This window comes from Onychostruthus taczanowskii, unplaced genomic scaffold (assembly GCF_017590055.1).
Source record: "Onychostruthus taczanowskii isolate IOZ18803 unplaced genomic scaffold, ASM1759005v1 scaffold27, whole genome shotgun sequence".
Lineage (NCBI taxonomy): Eukaryota > Metazoa > Chordata > Aves > Passeriformes > Passeridae > Onychostruthus > Onychostruthus taczanowskii.
In genome coordinates this window covers 2,689,199-2,705,475 of record NW_024500017.1, presented here as the reverse complement: position 1 = coordinate 2,705,475, position 16,277 = coordinate 2,689,199, and the positions used below count along the sequence as shown (strand labels likewise).

The 16,277-nt window shown below is 39.1% G+C and overlaps 1 protein-coding gene across 1 annotated transcript in view; it reads left to right on the top strand.

The window, feature by feature from the left end:
- Positions 1-16,277, top strand: part of EIF3H (eukaryotic translation initiation factor 3 subunit H) — an 87,034-nt gene that overhangs the window by 33,031 nt on the left and 37,726 nt on the right. The window lies entirely within an intron of this gene.

Here is a 16,277-nt window from a genome sequence, read left to right as displayed (position 1 = left end):
GCAGGGGCTGATGTGGAGGTGGTTTGATTTAATTGGAAATATGTACAATTATGAAATGGAAACCCAACCTTTGCATGAAAACATCTCAACTGACATAGTTTAAGCATGTCAGAATAGTATAAAGAAGAAATAATATTTTACTTTTAATTATTTGTCATTTTATTCAGTTGTATATGTTGCAGGTTTTTCCTTTTTAACATAAAGGAAAGTAGTTGATGTGAACATGGTAAACATGGAGTAATGCCCAAATGTCTTTTAAGATCTGCTACTTTATAAAATAAGAACAGGTAATTTTAGTAGGAAATAGGGCACATTTGGGAGAAATAGGGCAAATCCTGTCCATTTTTAAATGTCTGATTTTGGTGGTTTTCCTTTTTTCTGTTTTCAAATTGCATACAAAAGTTGAAGCTTCCATATATATATATATATATATATTGGGAAATCTGTTTGTTTCTTGATATTTTTAGCAATTGTAATGTTAATATTAACATTCAATAAATATGTGCAAGTAACTGTTTCTTTAGTCCACATTTTCACTTTCAGAACAACTGTTTAATAATTAAGCTAAAATTTGTAATAACTTTTACCACTGACTGTTCTGCATTCAAGGAAGTGCTACAATCTTAGTTGAAATGGCAGCAGGTCTGTGTTTTCAGACGCATGTACTCTGTCTGTAACCTTCCTACTTATTTCACTTCTCCTTGCTTTAGAAGTTCTCATCCTTGTGTCACTATGCTTTTACTCACTTTCAAAGCTCAAGTGAGCCTCTAGACACGTGTCCACGGGAGATGCGGGACTGCCTTGCTGGACTGAGGTCCCGTCCCTCCTGCTGGTGCCCAGCCCGTGCGTACCCGGTGCTGCTGCGCGCTCCGGGCTGGGGCCCTGCTCGCGCGCTTCTCGCCAGCCGCAGCTCCAGCCACATCTGCAGCCGAGCCCTTGCTTGTACAGGTGTGAACTGGGAAGTGCCATTTAAATGGGGACAGATGTCACTGCCTGGGGTTATCTGGACCTAGCCTGTGTGTTTGAGAAACTTTCAGTTCTCTCTTGTCAGTGGGTTTATTTCTGTCTGGATCAGGTCTCAAATGCGGTGCTCTTCTTAAGCTTAAAAAGGTATTGGTGAAAAAAAGCAAATGTTAGTGGTCAATTTTTATGTTCAAGTGTCAAAGCATAATATTGATGTACATTCCCAGTCTCCATTAACTCATTAAGTTACTTCTACCATACCTGTAATCTTTCAGCCAAATATGTGTGTTTTAAATATGGAAATGCATTGATAAAATTATTTATTTATTGTAAATTTGTATTAAAATAGTCATTGTCACTTCTAAGACCACATTTTTGGATAGGCATTTTTAGGAAAAGTGTTGCTAATGTTCTGGGACTTCAGCTCAAGTAGACTTTTTTGGTTTTATTTCCTAGTAACATATTAGAGATCTTTGGCTCAGGTAAAGGCCTATCTGTGTTTTTGAAGATTACAGCTAATAGTTATAGTTACTGTTACTGCAGCTCTCCAGGTCACAGGTTGCTAGAAGCGCCTGATTCCTCTCTCTGAGGCTGGAGCCAACAGTTATTTTGCAGAAGATGTGCTGTGGTTTAAGGGCTGTGCCACCAGGTGAAGGAGCTACAGGAAGAAGTGAATAGGCTACACAGTATTTCAGCAAAGGAGCAAGAGGTTGACCGGTTCTTTTCAGAGACACCACAGTCTCATGACTCTGGGGAGTCTTAAACCTCCATTGTAGAGGAAAAGCAGGTGGATTCAGAACCCTGCAGGGTAATTAGTCAAAGGACTGTTAGTCAAGGGTCTGTTCAGGATGATGGCTGGAAGCAGGTCACTGCACATAGCAGGAGGAGGGTTCCTCCTTGGAATTTGACAAGTAGGACTGGCACCTTCTGCAAAGGTGTGAAGCTCTGAAACTAGAAAGCCAGACAACTAATGAGGTGAGTGAAGGTCTTTCTGGGATAGTGGGGTCTCCTAAAGCAGCGCCATCTCTACCCTGTATCTCGACCTCCTCTGTTAACAGAAGAAGTGGGGTAGTTGCAATAGGAGACTCCCTTCTAAGGAGTACAAAGGGCCCCGTGTGCAGAGTGAACCCCACTCACAGAGAAGTCTGCTGTCTCCTAGGGGCTCAGGTAAGGAACATTACTGAAAAACTTTCCAGTCATTAAAGCTCTCTGATTACTATCCCCTTTGGTTGTTCAAGCTGTGGTGACAAAATAACAGAAGTCTGAGGGCAGTCAAAAGAGACTTCAGGACCCTGGGGCAATTGGTAGAAGGATCAGGAGTGTGGGTAGTGATTTTCTTGATCCTTCTGGTAACAAGGAATAATATTGGTAGGAATAGGGAGATCCATCAGGTCAGTGTGCGGCTCTGAGGTTGGTGTCAGTGGAAAAATGTTGGGATTTTTGACTGAAGGATGGTATACACAACAGCCAGTCTAACTCCTGACAGGATGCATCTGTCTCATAGGGGAAAAAGAGCTCTAGGACAGGAGCTAATGGGGCTCATTTTTGGAGCTTTAAACTAGCTTGGAAGGGAGAAAGGAACTAACAAGGCTCGCCAGTGATGAGTGATGGGACCATGTGCCAAAACTTGAGGGAGTACTAGTGAATCCCCCAGTCTGCTTTGCCATGTATTGGATACAATCTACCACACTCGGAATGTTTCTGCACTAATATATGCAATGTGAGGAACAAACAAGAGGAGCTTCAGGCTTTGTCCCAGTCCCAAAGATTTGACATTACTGGTATAAGTGAAACCTGGTGGGATGAGTCCTGTGTCTGGAGTGCCCTGTTGGATAGTTACAGGCTCTTCAGGAGGGACAGGCAGGGCAGAAGAGGCTGGGGGTTGTCACTGTATGTAATAGAAGTGTTTGAATGTATGGAGCTCACAGTTGGCAATGGCACAATTGGGAGTCTCTGTGGGAGAATCAAGGGGCAAACAAATAATGCAATAATGCAGGTGTCATTGTAGGAGGCTGCTGTAGACCTCCCAGCCAGGATGATGATGCTGATGAATTTATTATTTGAGGAACTAAAGGCACTTCCAAGTCAACTGCCCTTGTCCTTATGGAGGGCTTTAACTTGCCAGAAATTAACTGGGAGCATTGCACAGCTAGTACAACCTGCACCAGAAGATTCCTAAAAAACCTGGATGACAACTTCATGGAGGGGGTCCTAAGGGAGCTGGTGGGGAGAGGTTCCCTCCTTGATTTGCTGCTTGTTGCAAAGTTGAGATTGGTGGCTGTCTTGGCCACATTGACAACGAAGTGCTAAAGTTTGAAATCTCTATTGACAGGAAGTGCCAGCAAGACCCCAGCTCTGGACATGAGGAGAGCAGACATCAGCCTGCTCGGGGAATTAGTGAGTAAAGTCCCCTGGGAAAGTGTTTTTACAGATGCTGGGGTCCATCACTGCTGGTCACATTTTAAACATCACCTCCTAAAGGCACAGGAGCAGGCATTTCTCAAATGTTGGGAGTCAGGCAGGGGAGGCAGAAAGCCACCTTGGCTGAGCAGGGATCTTCTCTTGGAAATAAGATAAAAAAGGAAGGTGCATGCCCACTGGAAGCACTTGAGAGGAATACAGAGATGCTGATTGCTTCTGTAAGGAGAGGATTTGTGTGGCCAAAACTCAGTTGGAGTTGAATCTGGGCAGAGCTGTGGGGCACAATAAAATGATTTTTTTTCAAATCTGTTAGTGGCAAAAGGCAGTGTAGAAATAAAATTGCCCATTTACAGGATGAGGATGGTCCCCTCACAAACAGGGGCAGACATAAGGCAGAGGTGTTTAATGCATTCTTTGCATTTTCTTCAACACAGAGGAGGCTCCAGGGGATATCCTGAGCTGGGGGACCATGACTGAGAGAATGATTAACTCCTAGGTGACCCTGAAACTGTGCAGGATTTGCTGTTCCAGCTGTATCCTTACAAATCTGTGGTGCCTGGTAGATTCATCCAAGGATCCCCAAGGAGCTGGCTGATGTCATTGCAGAATCTCTCTTGATTTTTGAGCTGCCTTGGGAATCCAGAGAGGTCCCAACTAAATGGAAGCTGGCAAATATTATCCCAGTTTTCAAGAAGGGCAAGAAGGAGGAGCCCAGAAACTACAGCCCTGTCAGTCTCACTTCAGTGCCTGGCAAAGTTAAGGAAGTTATTATTCTGAGACACATTGAAAACACCAGAAAGACAATGCAGTTGTAGGTCACATCCAGCATGGCTTCATGGGAGGAAAGTCCTGGTATCAAGCCTGATTTCCTTTCATGTCAGGCAACTCACCTAGTTGATTAAGGGAAGCCAGTTGTAATCTTTTTGGATTCCAGTAAAGCTTCAGCATTCCTGTCTCTCACAGGATCCTTCTGGACAAAATCCTTCTGGTCCATCTCACAGCTGGATAAAGACATCATGGGATGGGTGAGCAGCTGGCTGATGGGTCAGGCACAAAAGGTTACAGTGAATGAGGGGACATCAGACTGGCAACCTGTCACTCCTGGGGCTCTGCAGGGCTTCATCTTGGGCTCTGTGCTGTTCAACATCTTCTCAAATTACTTGGAAATGGGACTGCAAGGGACACTGAGCAAGTTTGCAGATGATACAAAACTGGGAGGAGCTGTTGACTCCCTCAGAGGCAGGGAGGTCCTGCAGAGAGACATTGACAAATTAGAGGACTGGGCCATCCCAAACAATATGAAGTTCAGTAAGGAAAAGTGTCAGATTCTGCACCAGGGATGGGGCATCCATGAATGTATGGAAGGACTGGGGAATAAGAGGCTGGAGAGCAGTGACATGGAAAGGGACCTGGGGGTTCTGGTTGATGGAAAGATGAACATGAGCCAGCAGTGCCCTGGCAGCCAGGAGGGCCAGTCCTGTCCTGGGGGGCATCAGAGGCAGCATCACCAGCTGGGTAAGGGAGGGGATTGTCCTGCTCTGCTCTGCTCTGGGCCGGCCTCAAGTCCTGTGTGCAGTTTTGGGTGCCACAATATGAGAAAGATATTCTCTATTAGAGAGCATCCCAAGGAGAGCAAAGAAAGTGTTGAAGGGTCTTGAGAGGAAGCTATATGAGGAGTGGATGAGGTCACTTGGCCTGGAGGAGACTGAAGAGAGACCTCTTCAGTCCACAAGTTCCTCATGAGGTGAGGAGGAGGGCCAGACACTGATCTCTTCTCTGTGGCAACCGGTGACTGGACCCAATAGGACAGCCTGAAGTTGTGTCAGGGGAGACTTAGTTGGATATCAGGAAAAAAGATGTTCACCTGGAGGGTGTTGGGGCGCTGGAACAGGCTCCCCAGGGAAGTGGTGACATCACTGACAGAGTTTGAGAAGTGTTTGAACAACACTCTGAGGCACATGGTGGGGCTCTTGGTGATGTGCTGTGCAGGGCCAGGAGTTGGACTGGATTATCCTTGTGGGTCCCTTCCTACTCAGCTTATTCTGTAAAGTGGTAAAATAATACACCTTCCAGTATCATCAGAGATTACTGTCATATCTTGCTTAACACAAGGTCACCATTCTCATTTTATCAAGTTGTGGCTAAAAATGATAAAATAATTGTAGACATGGATGAATTACTAGAAGTTTCATAAAATTTATTTACTAATGCTAAATACATTTTTTCATATATATGCATTCAAACTCTTACAACTTAAGACCACCAACCCCCTGCTTTTTTATGTAGGTAAAGAATGAATATAGCATGACATGGAGAACATACTTGATCAGGTATTTTTGAACACATCAGTAGTCTTTTAATTTAAAAAGTATGAACTGTTTAGAAGTCCTGTTGATATTTTTTTCCCAAAATGCTTTTCTCCTGTCAGAACTAGTATAAAGGTATATGTGTGCTTCTTTTTGTCTCTGTGTAGAAGAGAGGTGTCTAGCACTCTGAACATCTATAAAATGGTATTGCTGTTGGCTCTGTGGAAAGGGAAAATTACTCAAAAGAGACTTGGAAGAAAAGAATGGAAAGGGATGTAAGTTTCAGGCTTGGGGAACTGCAAAGCACTTCTGAGCTGTGGAAGGGAAAAAAAGACTTTGTTTATACTAGTAAATCATAACTTGAAGCTATAATGAATGCAGGACTAAAGTGGATTTAGCCAGTGCTGTGTAACTTTGATCATCATTATGGTTTGTTTTGCATTTCCTTCGTAGTGTCCCAGGCTATCTTTGAAATGGCTTTGTTGTCATCATGTCATCCACACATGCAGACTCTGAAACTGCTCTTCTGTCCTATCTGGAACCTTGCAAATGCTCTATTTTCTTAAGCTTTCTAAAGTGTTTGGTGTCTTATTCCGTCTTTTTGTATGGAATATCACTATGAAAAATCAATTTTTACTGTCACCTCTTTTTTAAAGTCTCTCCCATTCCCTGTCCAGATTATGGCATTAGGGTTTCATTTAATTTATAATTCTCTTGTCTCTTGCCTTGATCTTTTTCTTTCCTTCCCCCAGCTTGTCCTGTTAACATAGAACAGAACTGCCCTTGCTTGCACTGCTGCTCTTTTTCTCCTGCACTTCCTGCTTGGAAACCCTTTTTTTCTACTTGATCTTCTGACCTGCAGACCAGGCTGATAAAAGCGCTATCTCTTTGCTGCACTGTCCTTTTGGCTACCTCTGCTGGATCTGTATCACCAGTGATCTTGAGTGTAAATTTTCCAGTGTTTTTATTACTGCCTGTTCCAAAATTAATAATTGTGTTATTAATTTTGAAGGAAGTTCTCCATCTAATATATTATTTAAATAACACTATGATGAATGAAGTGTAAGCATTCTAACTGGTAATAGAACCAATGCATGTTTTGAAAAATATGCATTTAAAAGTCAAATTTGCAAGGGTGGCCGGTGGTCCTTTTGCTGCTTCTACTTTACAGCTTTTATGCTCATTAGATGGTATCTAGCAGCATACATTACATGCAGCTGACAGAAGTTTCATGGATCTTGTAGTACTGCAGCCAAAAACAGTCTGTATCCAGCTTGCAGGCTGGGTGTTTGGGCAGTCTACGTGAAGCTGCAGATGTCTTGAACCAAATGCCCTGTTTTATGTAGGAAAGTGTAGGTAGCTGAACCACAAAAGTGCACTGTGTCTAAGATGTCTGCTGCAGGGAATGGAGCCAACGTGTGTAGTAGAGTTTTAATGGTTGTAAAGCTGCCAACACTAGGTAAAAGGTGGGATAAGAGAATGATTTGTACCTGGAGTGTGAGATTAATACCCTGCACTTGCATAGCACCTTTCATTTGACGATCTTGGCATGCTTTATGATCAGTTAATTGCCTCATAACCTCTCTGTGGGGTAAAAACTATCACTAGTTTATGGTTAAAGAAGCTGATGCATAGAAGAATTGAAGTAACTTCCTTGGGATGCCTGGGTAATTGTGGCAGAAGTATTTGAAGTTCGTCTCGTGCTAATTTTGGAATGTCTAGCATCACAACATTTAATTTCCCTACACAAAAGGCAGTAATTGATTCTAGCTCTTTTTGTTCCTCCAGCTCTTCAATTTTGTGAGTTCCTTCCCTGTGGTCCTTTGAACTGTGGTCTTACAGGTGACAGCTGTTGAAAAAGGGAATAAAGTTCTTTTAACTGAGTTAGAGCAATGCAAATTGTTTGTCTCTTTGAAATGCTGAAGAGCAGAGTATTACCATGGAAATAGTTAAGTCTTGACTTTCTTCCCACTCTTCTCAAAATACAGGTGTCAAAATACATTCTTCGTGTGTTCCCTTTTGTTCTTGTCACTTAAAGAAATCATAAACCAGTAATCCTGTAGTGCCTGAGTTGCCATACTTGAAGCTAAATATGTATTTTGCTGGTGGTGGTTGGGCAATTCTGGGTGAACTAAAAAGTAACTAACAATGCTCCCATGAAGGCATGGCTTTGTCTCTGTTAGAGTTTACGAGCATTAAATAAAATTGATTCTCTCTGTTACCCAAAGTAAACTTCCAATTAGTTTTTTCCTATGTGTCTTTTTTTTTTTCATGTTATGAATAAAATAACCGGAACTATTTTTAAAATTTTTTTATCCATGTCAGTGTAAAATTCCTGCTTGTCCATACTGGTTAGGAGAACAGGAGTACGTAGAAGTTAAGTATGTCCTGGGAAAGGATACCTCAAGTAATTGGTTAAAGACGTATATGAAAATGAAATTTGTGTTCTAGGGGAAACAGTGCTACGGGCTGCATCCTTTGTACTAGTATATGTGAAAAGCTATCTTCAGAAAGGTGACTCCAAGTAGTAATTCTTAAGGTGGAGGCGTACTTCAGAATTTTTTTTGAACTATGACAATATACTGATTTAAAGTACACAAGGATAAAAGTGGACACTGCATATATACCTCCCCACGTTATGGAACATGATTTCCATATTACATGTACCAACTATTAGTAGTAACTTCCTTTTGGTTTTAAGACACTGGAGAGTCAAAGGTAGTGGGAAAAATATAATAATAGTCATGTGCTCGGTAAGCAGAACACATTTTTTGACCTCAGCCTTGTAGAAGAAAAAGAAAAAAGTAAACAGGATTTTCTCTTAAAGTACTGTGGACTTGACAGAACTGGTAATTGGTTTTAATCTTTCATTTCAACTGCTTTGTCTCACAAGATGAAGTAGGGGGTTTTTTTCTACTTCTTAATATGCCACAGTGCATCTCATGCTGCAAGGCAAAATCATAAGGTGAAGTATTCAAGGTAGATGAATTTTTTTTACTTTTTTTTTTTTTTTTTTTCTCCAAACCTATGGTTTGTCTTTTATTTCTGATCTGCATCTCATTTAGGCAGGCCATACAGTATTTCTTCCTTAAAATAAGAGTGACTAAGGCTGAACGTAATTTAACTAGTTTCTTAAAGAGAAATATTTGGAATCAGGTGTACAAATCTTGTCTTTTTTAGAGAAGACAATCTCAGAAACTTTTTAGGTGACACAAGGTGATTGCTGTGATGAGAAGGATAATGGATTGTTTCCAGGGAGAAACCTTAAAATCATTAAGCTTGGAAAATACCTCCAAGATCATTGAGTCCAGTGTTCTACTGAACACCATAGCCTGTAGTGCCACGTCCAGGCAGTCCTTGCACACTTCCAATGATGGTGACTCTGCCACTCTCCTGAGAAGACTATTCCAGTGCCTGACTACCCTTTCAGTGGAGAATTGCATCTTGATGTCAAACCTGAACCTTCTGTGACACAGCTTGAGGCCATTTCCTCTTGTCCTGTTGCTTGTTGCCAGTGAAAATAATTTAGCAGTTTTAAGTTCAAATGACAAGTTAAAAAGTTTTGAGCCAAGTGCAGTTGCTGGTGCTGTTTTTAAAAATTTTAGAATCACAGAATGGCCTGGGTTGGAAAAGACCTTAAAGATCACCTAGTTCTAGCTCCTCTGCTGTGAAAATGATTCTATCAAATTTCTCTAATATATGCATACAGATAACATTAACCAACTCATTCCAATTCATCATCCAACTCCAAGAAAGTTAATTAGGGTCACAATTTGTGTGTTACAAATTTCAGAGGTTCATGCTGGTAATTGCTCAAACTGGCATGGTAGAGAGTGAAGCAGAATTTGTCTCTTGTAAGAATACCTGCAAACCTTCCGACGGTGACTTTTCTAGTGTTTGGTACTTGTTCTGCATTTGGCAGTTTAATTAAAGATCAGACATTACCTGTTGCTGTAGCCTGAGTAAATTTATGGTCATGCTGAAGAAAAGCAAACCCGTCTGGTTGTTTTTCTCTTCTGTGTAGTACAAAATGCATGGTGTTATGGGTGTTTTATGAATTTCTCTGCTCTTCCTGCATGGAGTTTCTCTCCTGCCAGACTTGCATGCATTTTTCATCGTTGAAATGGTATTGATGCATCACCCATTTTCAGTGCTCAGTTCATTTGTCACACAGAACTGACTCTGCTGCCATAAAATTTGTTTTATTGCCAATACATTTAAACACTTTTGATTAACTTTTATTGGGGCCATTTTATTAAATTTGATGCCTGCGAATATCATGCTGAGGTAAAGATTGCTACTTCGGATGCCACAAATTTTATTAAATTATTATCTCGGAGCATGGTGGTTCTTTGTTCCTGGCCTGGACATCAAGTTGATTTGGAATCTGGCAAAAGAACATGTTGTTTCCTTCTTTTAAATTGGCATCCTACTAAGTAGCAGGGCCTCCCGCTTGCTTTACACAATTATTTTTAAGATATGCAGAAAACTCCAGAAATATGTAGAGACTTCTTCTAAAAGAAGCTTTGTATTTCATTGAAACATATATTAATTTCATTTGCCTCTTCTACAAAAGAGTTTGTAAAATAATAATGCCCAAGAAAACATTGCTCTTATGTGCAGTGTTATTGTCTTTACAGAAAATAATCCAGCTGACCTATTTGAAACACCTATTTACTGTTTCCCTTCACAGTGGGCTGGTAATGGAGTTTTTAGCATTTAATGATTCAGCCCTGAAGGAAGAGATTTTATTTTTATTTTTTTAAATTGAATTGACTACTTTTAGTACAAGTTAATTAAACTTTACTCCCAAGAAGAGTAAAACACTAGTAATCTCACTGCAGGTCAATATTGATTTGAAGATTACATTTTATTAATTTTAGATTTTAAAAATGAATACATTTTTGTTATTTAAGAAACTTTGCTCTGTAAAAGTAGGTGTCCTTATATTTGTTGATAATAGGTAATTTTTATATATGTAATGGATGACATGGGGTTCTGTGTAATGGACACTATGTAGTAATTAATTTATATCATAACAGTGAAATAGTACTATAGGTCCATTCTGCTGAGGATAGAGATGTGCCAGGTACATCTTGGGACTTGAACAAGCCAAATGGGTTACTAAATTTAAGTAGTAAATGGACTGCAAGATAATGTTTACTTACAGTTTTAACTGGGGAAAGAATGTTTTTATCATATTTTTTGAGAAAAAATCAGATGAATTAGCCATAGTCCCCAGAGGTATATAGGCAAAGAAGGATTGGCAAAAAACCTATTGGTGAGAAATGCAGAAGATGACAGTGTTCCACTTTTATAAGATGGTAATTTACTAGTTTTGTATTTACTCAGTGAGAGTTGCATAAGTAAACAGGCAAAGCTTAAGAAGCGGGGACAATGGAAAGAAATATGGGCATTCAATTGGCTGAGAGTGGAAGGAGAGAGAAGAGCATTTATACATGAAGAAACAGTGTATTTACTGTAGTGGGAGTTGTAATTCTGTGTTACAGGGAGTGAAGTGGTGATGGGAAGTAGAAGTTAAAAGGCAGCGTGTTGTTTTTTAAGTATAGTCTCTTTCTGTACAGATAAGGCAAAAATGGATAAATTTATTTTCTGCATTGTAAAAATCAAAGGATTTGATTCAATGCATAAAAAACAGCATTTGAGAAATTTGATGAACTCTCTGCTAAGTGATTATTTTACCTCCACAAGAGACCCTGAGGCCTGCAAGTTTTTGACACTGAGGGAAATGTGTAATTTTTTAAAATAACTCCTGCTGTTAACCTAAGAGAGAACTTCCATATGGAAACCTAATATATGTTCCCTTAGTCATGCCAGAAATGCAGATATGATGTTTCATGTAGGCTTTTCTGTGGCTCCCAGACACACAATTGCTGAACATCTGACAGCAAAGAATGTATTTCACCATAAATTGGTAATAAGCTGTGTTTTGTATGAAAAGAGGATAGTAATCTTTGCCTTGTGCCACCTAATCTGATAACACTACAAAATGAAAATGTGGGCATCTGTTCTAGAACATGTGGTGTTTTCTTTTTTAATTGTAATTTCTACTTTCTGTTTATGTCTTCTGTTCAAAAAAGATTTTGAAGCTTTTCCTTTCCCTGAACTTTCATGGACTAATCCTCTACATATGAAACCATGGCTTTCCTTTTCTAAAAATGAAGGAACTGGATATGAAATGTATAATTACTTGAGCTTTAGGCAGATCTTCATGTGGAGGGCCAAACCATATCAGACTGCTCCCTTTTTGTCAGAGGAACATGCTTTGTATGCTTTTTAAAAATGGCTAGAAATACTTTATCGTTGTCTATTCCATCATGGTAGACAGTGTTTCACAAAAACCACGTATCAAGTACATACTACTAAAACTTAGTGTGCTCTGTAGATATTCTGGAAGGTGATCTGTCTGCATACTAGGAAAGATGTTTGCTTCAAATGTAATCAAGAAAACAAGATTATTTTCTTGAGCAAAGCGAGCTGTTTATACAAAATATTATCACTTCAGGACACATATGAAGTTAATGACTAGAGTCTGTTTGAGGTACTGTCAGATGGTAGTATATGTTTTTGGCACACCATGCTTACTAGTATTCTGATGTTACAGGCTAGATTTTATTTTAAAAATGTTATAATTTATCTGAAAAATGGGCATGTAAATAGTGCTCTCCCTCCTCCCCAACAGAAACATTCCTTCTAAAAATTTTCCTTGAGATTTTTGAAATGTGTCATTGTAAAACCAACTGGGGAACAAGACCTGAACAGTTACAAGAGTCACAGTATTTGAGGTCTGCGCTGTCGGTTGCTTATCATAAGTATATTGTTTTCTTTAGGAGTAAAAAGAAAATACATTTCAGTAAATTACGATAGCTGGATGGCCTTCATGGTGGTTGAAAAAGAAAGAGAAATAGCTGACTTGCTAATAGATTGTGTAATTTCTTATTGAAAAAAGGATACTTCACATCTATTAGAAGACTGCACAATATTATAACCAGCTAGACAAAAATGGATTGTAAGTCGTGCCAAAATAAATAAAGCTTGTGGTTCTTACTGTGATAGTGGAAAGGGGGAAAAGTGAAATCTTTAGAAATATTTTAACATGTTGTTTTTCTAAGTATAATTAATTAATGGCTCCTGATTTTTTTCCTGTCTAATTTGTATAAGTCAGTTATTACCAATGGGGAAAAAAAAAATCAAACAAGCCAAACAGATTTTCAGTTACTTTTTTATGCAATCCTACAAAAGATGAAGTCTGGTAACTTCACTGTTCCATGCAATGGGCAGATTAAAGCAGGATATTTAAGCCTTTCTTTAGAATAAGCCAGCTACTTACCTGATTCTGAAAATTCCACTAGTCTCACCTAATTGAGGAAAAAGACAATGACAAATTGAGTTGACCATCATGTAGTCACACTTGACACCTAACATTACAGGCGCAAGGAATCTACTGTTTTTCAGTAGATTTTGGCTTTTCTGGCTTTTGGCTTTTCTGGCTATTTTAAAAAACATGAAGATAACATGCAGATTTTTCTGGTTCTTCTAATTTTTTTAGTTTCTTGGTAGCTGCTGTGGAAGTGTGGGCTATTGCAGACAAAAGGAGCAGTATACAAAGGTGGAGGAAGGGTGGGGTAGAAGCTTGGCAATGTCCCTTAACAATATTTCAAAGGCCAGATTTATTGTATTGAAACAAATGTCCCTAGGCTTACTTTACGTTTATAAAATTGTAAATTTACTCTCTCTCTCTTAGAGAGTAGCAAATTTGGAGGCAGGGGATATCTCAATTGGCATTTCACCCTAGGAAGAGAAGGTACCTGTAATCTGGCCATAAAAAAAGCAAAACAGTAACCAGAATTAAGCAACAAATGGTAAAACCCAAATATGTTAAATGTTTCAACCTGTTAAATGTTGAAAGTATTTACTGGAGGAGATGATAGTTTTTCATTCCAAGTTTATAAGGCAGTACTGTGTTACACTCTCACAGAAATATGCAAGTAAAGAGATGATAAGGTGAGATATCTTCCATTTTACTAGACACAGAACTACTTTCAATGTATAAACTTCAAGGGTAACACGTTTGGTTTGCAATAAGGTACATGCTTTTAATCGAGTTTTTCTTGTGCTTTAGCTGATGCAGTCTGATTTTTTGTAAAACCTTTCATGAGTTCTTTGTTTAAGCACATTTTAAACTGTAATTGCACACAGTGTTCTGGTGAGATGGAGGGGCCTGTATCCCTGAATGTTTTGTTTGTTTTTGTTCGGTTTTGTTTTTAAGTATATGCTGAAACTGTTTTAAAAAAATCATTCTGGTGTTTTGATTCTTACAGTATCTCAGCCTTTCAAGTATTCAGTTTAATGAACTGTCTCTGTTAAAACACAAGCGTGTTTTCTCTGCTGGTTTTTAATGTGCCTAGAAGTTGAGTATCTCAGAGGATTTTTAGAGTAATTTGTAAGCTACTCACTAATTTTTCATGGAACTCAGTCTTTTCCCATAAATTTTATTTAAGTTACTCAGAAAGTGTAAATGGGTTCTTCAGTTCCTAGCAAAGTGTCCTCCTTACTTGCAGCATCCATTTGATGGTGCAGCAGGTAAAACCAGCACAAGAACAGTGGCCCCAGAGGGGTTGCTGTATGTTTGCTTATTTCTGTCAAGGTACCTGTAAACCCAAATGTGGTCATGTTGCATTTGTGTAATGCACCAGCTGCCATGTTCCCTTGCTTCGAAGTGTTAGCAGTTTGGGTGTTGGGATTATAAAATAGACCTGATAAATTAATAGATTTTTATCAAGCTTTCTCGAGCATCCTGACAGCGGAGTGGTTCCTCAAAGAAAAGCGAGAATGATTTGCATCTGGTTTTGGACAACTCTTCATAAGCAAAGTCTGCAGTGTTTGTGCTTTTTGTAAAAATGTAGCTGAAATAATGCCAAAAGGTGATGGGAAGTGTGAGACTAGGAAAATGGAAATGAACCTTTAGTATTAAAGGAGTATTTACTTGCAGAAGACGGAAAGCTAGACAAAAGCTTAAAAGTAGAGAGATAAACTTATATTTGTTGTAGCCGCAACAGCTTTTCCTTTCCCCTCCAGCCTTCTTTATTAATGTATTAAAGCAGTTGAATAGGAGAACTGTCTGTATTAGCTTGGTGAATTGATATGAAGAAATTATCAGTATACTGGTCAAAGCAAAAGGAAGGCCAATTATAATATTTTTTAAACAAGAAGATACCAAGAGACTGGATTGTTTATTTGTTGCTTTGTGGATCCTGTACATAGGAATGGCTGTGTTTTAAGTTGCAATTGACTTCTTTTAAGAATGTGTCTCGGAGACAACTTGAGAGGATCCCCGCGTTTTGACTTTAAACAGTATTTTTAGTAAGCTTTATGCATCAAAAAGCGCAGCTGTTTTTCAAGGTGGGATTTTCTATGCAACATGAAGCTTGCTTGGATTGAAAAGAAAATGAGCTGTAGGGGATGTCAAGCTAAGGAAGAAAGACAGCTGGGAATAATAAGAAGAAAATACACTGGCTAGTTTTTATCAGCTGTTCTACTCAGAGAGGAAGTTGAGAGGTTTTGCAAAATGGGTAAAAGGTGATTCAGTGGGTTGTATAAAGCCTGAGCTGGTGATGTGGCTTTCATTGAAGATGAAGATGCCCAAGAATGTCACTTGCCTAGTAAAGGGTATGGAGGTGTTAACTGGTGCTGTGGGAACATGCTGTTGTGAAAGATCAAACTTAATTCCAGGACTTGATCCTGCATTTGCTGTAAAATTAAACATATGCCTCAAGCCTTTTAGTTATTCTGCTATTGTGCCAGTCTACCAAGAATAGAAATCTCTGGTTTCTCTCTCTCGTTCTCCTCTCTCTCTCTCCTTTCTTTCTCTTTCTTTCTCTTTCTTTCTCTTTCTTTCTCTTTCTTTCTCTTTCTTTCTCTTTCTTTCTCTTTCTTTCTCTTTCTTTCTCTTTCTTTCTCTTTCTTTCTCTTTCTTTCTCTTTCTTTCTCTTTCTTTCTCTTTCTTTCTCTTTCTTTCTCTTTCTTTCTCTTTCTTTCTCTTTCTTTCTCTTTCTTTCTCTTTCTTTCTCTTTCTTTCTCTTTCTTTCTCTTTCTTTCTCTTTCTTTCTCTTTCTTTCTCTTTCTTTCTCTTTCTTTCTCTTTCTTTCTCTTTCTCTTTCCCTTCCTTCTACCACTTCCCTCCTTCACTCCCCACAGTTGAAATTTGAATAGTATTTTTTTTGTGATTTGTCTTCTGTATGGCATTATGCAGAGAGAAAGACACTTTGATGGTTCCTGTCTTATTTCATGTAGTTGTTAATTGGTCATAGATTGAAATACAGTGTGTACCATTATTTCCTCTGCATAACTTGATCTTACTCCTACTTGCCTATAGCACCAGAGATCTGTGTGCATGGATGGGGATAGTGATTTGCACACACTTCAGGATAGAGAGAAGACTGCAGAATGACTTAAAGCAAGATATGTCAGTGTTTTCTAGTCCTGCAACTCTGCTTGGCAATAGAATTTTCAGAAACTATTTCCTAATTTAATGTTACGTAAAAATACTCAAATCAGTAATTCTAA